Source organism: Brassica napus, chromosome C5 (assembly GCF_020379485.1).
Source record: "Brassica napus cultivar Da-Ae chromosome C5, Da-Ae, whole genome shotgun sequence".
In the NCBI taxonomy this organism is placed as follows: Eukaryota; Viridiplantae; Streptophyta; class Magnoliopsida; order Brassicales; family Brassicaceae; genus Brassica; species Brassica napus.
This window is the reverse complement of record NC_063448.1, coordinates 18,062,795-18,070,042: the sequence shown is the minus strand read 5'-3', so window position 1 is coordinate 18,070,042 and position 7,248 is coordinate 18,062,795.

The following is a 7,248-nucleotide window of genomic DNA, read 5'->3' as shown; positions in this document are numbered from 1 at the left end:
CTCTAGCACGTTTGCTATATTCTATATAAATTCGTAAAAATAACAAATTGAACGGTTTGGGAAATAATGAAATTAACATTTATTTATACGGTACGGTTGTTATATTTTGTTAGATTAATCACAAACATATTCAACCAAACCAAATAGTAAACCAAACCAATATTGATTCAGGATTCAATTAATGTAATGCCGATGTCGACCAATTCAATATCTTGAACCATTGATATAACACTACAGAAGAAAACATATTTTTTACTAGGGCAGTATTCGTTGTAAATTCGTCGTAAACGGGGTGTTACGACGAATTAACGTCAAAAGACGTTTCGTTGTTAAACATCCGTCATAACGGAGGTTTCGTCGTAAACGACTCGTTACGTTTACGACGAAATATATTCCTCGTAAAACGCAGGGAAAGAATTCGTCGTAAACGACACGTAAGATTTCGTCGTAAAGCCCACGTAATTATTTCGATGTAAAGCACACGTAAATACTTTCGTTGTAAATCAATTGTAAACATTTCGATGTAAAACCCTCGTAAATCTTTCGATGTTAATCACTCGTAAACATTCGATGTAAACTCCATGTAATGTTTACGAGGAGTTTACATAGTTTCTTATTATATTATTATTAATTAGTATATAATAAATTTTAATTTATATTTAATATTCAGAATTTAAAATAATTTAAATTTTAAAAAGAAATATGAAATTGAAAAACATATTTTAAAAAGTCATTTAAAAAGTCATACAATAATATTTAAATTCATAATACAAACAGAAATATAAAAAAAACTACATATTCTCGAAGTTGTTGGTGGGGTTGCTCGGCTGTTGACGCGTTGGATCGGACTTTTGGGGATCTGGTACTGGCAATCCAAGAGCGGCTTGTCTCTCACTCAACATTCTCTGCATAACCGGGTTTCCCATGGCCATCACGTCTAGCAAATCCTCAAGAGAGTCTAAACGAACCTGCTGGCTATCCATTCGAACTTTCATCTAAGCAGTCTCTTCATCCCGTCTCAAAGTGTATGACGAAGTTGTCCTTGCAACTTCGTTAACAGAGCCTATACCGACTATTCGTCTCTTCTTTTTAGGAGCCACCTATAAAATCAAAACATATATTAATATAGTTAATTATGTTAAAATATTTAAAATAACGTAAACAAAAATTTTAAGTTGTACCTCTTCGAAGATTCTGTCGACCTCTTCGGTGTACAATGTGACTGGTAATCCATCGGGAGACTCCTGGGTTAGTTGCGTCTCCCGTTCTTCAATCCGACCAGCCACTGTTTGGAAGAGTTTCTCAGATGCAAGATCCACAAAAACTCCGTCGGATGTGGCGTGAGTCATCTTGAATAGGTCAGACAGAGATGGTAAGACTCTTGTCTTCTCGAACTACAAAAAAAAAAAAAAATTAAATATTATAAATTATATTAATTGAATATTTTAAAATATATATTTAAAACAAAACTTACAGCTTCTAGATGGACTCCTGCATGAGGTTTTTGTCCGGTTCTGTGAAGCATGGGCAAATGACCATCTTTATCCTTCGTCCTTCGGGAAGCCGAGCACGAATTGGCGTTTTTGATCGAAGAGGGGTGCTCCCAATAGGCGATGAGGCCATCCCACACATCCGTCGTGAGCTCAGTGGGCTTTCCCCCATACCCGTAGATCTCCCACTTGTCCTTCCAATCAGAGACTGTGTTGCAGAGGCGGATCTTTGCCTTTGTAACGAATTCCGCCTTCACCCTTTCGGTGATTCCCAAAGACCAATGCCACTTTTGCTGAAACATAAAAATTTTGAAAAAATTACAATTAATAATAAATATTTAAAAAATATATATATTTAAAAGTGAAAATTTAATTAAATTTAAAAATCTTACCGCAAAACATTTAAACCACGTGATCTTAACGTGATTTGGTGTCTTGCTCCAATTCGGATATGCCCCGTCGTAGTAACCCTTAATCGTCGCCGAAACGCTTCGGCTAACACGGTTGTTAGCCCCAAACCTGAAAAAAAAACAATTTAACCGTTAGAAAATAAAAATAATTTAAATTTTAATGTAATAAAAATTAATAATTTACCAGTAAGTTCCTCGGGGTCTATCAGGGTCTAGAACATCCAAACCCTACATTAAAATTAATAATTTACCAGTAAGTTCCTCGTGGTCTATCGGGGTCTAGAACATCCAAACCTTCCCGTCCAGGCTGGGCAAGCAAATCCTCCACCGTATATCTCGCAAAGGGAGCATATGAAGGTACACGCAAATCCGGATGAACTGCACATTCTGGGATAGGCTGAGGTGCAGCCGCTGGAGGAGGAGGTGGAGGCATCTGCGGTGGAAGAGGAGGACTCGAAAAACTCTCTGAGAAGTTTGAGAGTCTGGAACTGCATCGGAAGACGATGGACCGGAAGAAGATGTACCGGAACCATCGCCAAACAACTGGGCATAAGTAGGTGCTGCTGGTTTCCTTCTAGGAGCCATCTAAAAAAAATTTAAATAAATTTAATCAATTGTGACGACATAATTAAAAAATTATTCCGTTACCTAACTAATAACCTAAACTATAGTATTCCGTCATCTAACTAATCACCTAAACTAATTACCTAACTAATCACCTTAACTAATTACCTAACTAATTAATCACCTAAACTAACTTAAAAAAAAAAGGAGGAAAGAGAGTTTACCTTAGAGGGAGAGGAGAGGAGTTTGGGAGGAATGAACGAGGAAGCCTCGTCTCGGCGTCTCAATATATAGAAAAGGATTCATCGTAAACGCGACGAAATATTACGACGAAGTTACCAGGCTCGCGTTTTTTCATTTAAGACAAAGTTACCAGGCCCACGTTTTTCGATTTACGACGAAATTACGTCGAAACATCGGTTTACGACGAATTTACCAGGCCCGCGTTTACAACGAAGTTACCAGGCCCGCGTTTTTCCATTTACGACAAAATTACGTGGAATAGATAACCATTTACGACGATTTTACAACGCTTAACCCTAAACACCGAGAATGAAATCCCTAAACCCCAAAGTCACAAGTCATCTAACATCATATCTCTTCTCTACTACTTCTTGCTCTTTCTCCAACTTAAACTCTAAAACCCTAAAACTCCAAATAATTTTTTAAAAACTAAAGAAATACATATTATATAAAACAACATTTCTTACACATACATTAAGATGGTAAAAAAACAATATTTCTTTAAACAAACGTTACAATAGAGAAATACAACATTTGTTACATATATTACATCACTCTAAATCGTTTTCGTTCTCATCAATATTACATCACTCTAAATCATTTTCGTTCTCATCACTATCATTACAATCATCATCGTCGCTTCTCTCGAACTCGTCTTCACGTGCTTCATCTGTCGCATCTTCAGGAATATTTTCATATTGAAAGTTTTGCGGATCGATCAAAAAGATTTCATCAGTTGGTTGTTCTGGTACCTCAACTTCATTGATAGCGTCTTCTTCTTGCAAGGGCGGTTCTTCTCCAGCGACAATGTGTCCACGAGGTGTAATTTTGATAGCAGCTAACCAGTTTATCCCGGAAGTTCGAAGGCGAGGATAAGGAAGGAAGCTAAATTGGTCGGCTTGTGAAGCTAAAATGAAAGGCTCAAATTTGTTGTATCTTCTCCCAAAATTGACATCCACAACACCAAATTTGTTATACCGAATCCATCGGTTCCAACAGGATCGAACCATTAACATTTGAAAAGGACGCATTTTAGCTTCAATAACCCCGGAAATTCCACTTCAATAACCTCCTGCAAGATCCCGTAAAAGTCTGTTTCACCTTTCACACATATTCTGTAGTTACTCGTTGCCCGATGTCTCCCATACTCGTATGTGTGAAAGGCAAATCCTCGTGTGAAATACATAGGTGATGTGGTGACCTTTGCTACTGGACCTTGAACCAAATCGTGAAACCATACGGGATAATATGGATCGTCATAATCAACCTACAAAAAATAGATATTCTTAAATAATATTGAAGTATCAAAAAACTTGCTTAATTAATATATGAATGAGATATGTGATTTTAACCACTTGACAAAGTGCTTTTCTTTCCGTGTGTCCACATCAGTTGCAGATATTCCTGGTATTGCTTCTTCAACTTGAGATACAAACATGCTGCAAATTAAACAAATGATCAAGTCATATATAATTAACTTCAATTCATATAATTAACATTCACATAGTTAACATTCACAAAAATATTTACCTTTCAAAGTAATGGGTCACTGCATCCTCGCAGTTGAGTAGAATATAAGTGTGGGCACTATGTTTATCCTCTTCAAATGACCACCATACTTCTTTTGTTTTACCACCAAACCGTCCAATTTGGCAGAAAATGTCAGGAACACCATCAATTGCATATGATGTCGGTACTCCACCATCATCACATCTTCTAGGAACTCTTTTTCTCGTACGAACAGTTGGAGCAAAGTAGTATGATGTGAAGTTAGATGTTTCGGCTGTCAAACTCCCCGCAACTATTGAACCTTCCACCTTTGCAGGATTTCTTGCTTTCCCCTTCAAATGTTTCATCTGTCGCTCATACGGATACATCCATCTGTTGTGAACAGGTCCACGAAGCAATGCTTCATACGGTAGGTGGACAACTAGACGCTCCATGACGTCAAAAAATGAAGGAGGAAATATCTTCTCCAGGTGGCACAATATGATCGGAATGTTATGATGAAGTTGTTCGATGACTTCTTCCTTGAACGTACGTGTGCTAAGATCTCTGAAAAATGTCCCGATAGCTGTATATTGCAAAAGTAATCAAATTAATAATATTTCATAACATATGTATATATATTATAAAATTATAATTACCAGCAAGTGTTTCATGGACATTTGCTGAAATGAGCTCGGCAAAAGCAAATGGAAGTAGTCGTTGCATAAACACATGACAATCATGACTCTTCATTCCGGAGAACTTTTGACCTCGTTCAACACATCTTGACAGATTTGAAACATAACCATCAGGAAACTTAACTTCTGATGCAACCCAGTCAAACAAGGTTGTTTTAGCTTCTGATGACAACCGGAAGATGAGAACAGGAACGTTTCCATTGCTCTTGATATATAACTCACTTCTTGAGCAAATATCAGGTAAGTCTATCATTGACTTTTTGTTATCTTTTGTCTTCCCAGGGACGTTAAGAAATGTATTCATGATGTTCTCAAAAAATTTCTTCTCAATATGCATGACATCCAGATTGTGGCGTAAGAGAAGATCCTTCTAATAGGGTAGCTCCCAAAATATACTCTTCTTATGCCAATTGTGAGAGACACCATACCCATCAGGCATATTTCCAGGAACATGCCAATTTCCTCCAACTTTAACTGTTTCCTGAGCTCCGTAATAATAAATGTTTGCTTCGATCTGCTGGCCAGTGAGATATGGAGGAGGACCGTCTCTGACAATTTTTTTGTGCCGAAACAATGTCTTATTTCTTCTGTACGGATGGGCAAGTGGAAGAAAGCGACGATGACAATCAAACCAACAACTCTTCCTACCATTCTTCAGTTGAAAAGCATCCGTCGATCCAAGACAATATGGACAAGATAATCTTCCATGTGTTGCCCAGCCAGACAACATCCCATAAGCAGGGAAATCACTTATCGTCCACAGCAGAACTGCTCGCATCGTAAAATTGTTTTTCAAGGAACAATCGTACGTCCTCACCCCTTCTGACCACAATTGCTTTAGCTCTTCTATCAACGGTTGAAGAAAAACATCAAGAGACCGTTTTTGATGCTTCGGCCCAGGGATTAATATGGTCAAAAATAGAAATTCTTGTTCTATGCACATATCTGGCGGTAAATTGTACAGCGTAAGAATGACTGACCACAAAGAATATTGTCTACCAGACATTCCAAATGGACTAAATCCATCGGTGCATAACCCAAGATAGACATTCTGAATATTTGTAGCAAAATCTGCGTGTACCTTGTTGAAATGTTTCCACGCTCTTGCGTCTGATGGATGTGCAACCTCACCATCTCTCTGGACATGTCCCGCATGCCACCTCATCGATGCAGCAGTCCTCTCAGATTGATATAATCTTTTCAATCTGTCTGTAATTGGTAGGTACCACATCCTTTGGTACGGTACCCTATTCCTCCCACGGCCTTGCGGTTTGAATCGTGGTTTTTTGCAGAATCGGCACTCTTCTAACTTGTCATCTTCTTTCCAGTAGATCATGCAGTTGTCGATGCAAACATCAATCATCTCCGAAGGCAACCCAAGACTATAAACCAATTTCTGAATCTCATAATAAGATTCAGCAGACACGTTGTCTTCTGGCAAATACTCTTTAAACAACTCCGCCCATGCATCCATGCAATTCTTAGGTAAATTATGATACGTTTTAATATTCATCATCCTAGCTGGTAGAGACAATTTAGAGAGACCTTCTCTACAACCAGTGTAGATTGGTTGATTTGCAGCATCTAGCATTTCATAAAACTTTTTTGCATCCAAATTAGGTTCTTCTACATTTCCAGTTCCATCAGCTATTGTTGTAGTTGTTTCTAAAAATGCATCACTAATCATATCTTGAACCCTATCATGATCTACCATCTGCTCCTGATCTTGATGATAATTATATTCATTATGCAAATGATTCGGTTATTCACTATGATGACCATCCTCAAAATTATTATTACTACTACTAGCTTCATTTCCCCCATAACCCTCTCCATGTTGATACCAAATGTAGTACTGTGGTGTAAATCCTATGTTTACTAAATACTTCCATACAGTTTCACAAGGTGCAAATTTTGAATTCTTGCATTTCCGACAGGGGTAGAACATCTTACCGCTTTCCTGCGTGATCGATGTGCAGCCCGCCTGGTGCATGAATGTCTCTAGCCCGCTCAGAAATGCGTTTGTCACCCTCCTGTCGGAATCTTTTTGCAAATACATCCAACTCCGTAACTCGTAAATACTACCGCCACCAGCCATTTTTTTTCTTAGATTTTTTTTTAAAATCTTGTTTTTTCTGATATTTTTTTGGATTTTTTTTTTTCCGTTTGTGTGTTGTGAGGAAGAGAGTTGTGGGAAATGACATATATATAGAAAAATTTTCGAGCTGGGTAGTTGAAATATAACAACGATTTTACAAGGAATGTTTTACATGGATTTTACATGGTTTTAACATAATATTTACAACGACTTTACGAAGAAATTAGGTAAGTTAAAGCACATTGAATACGTTTTCA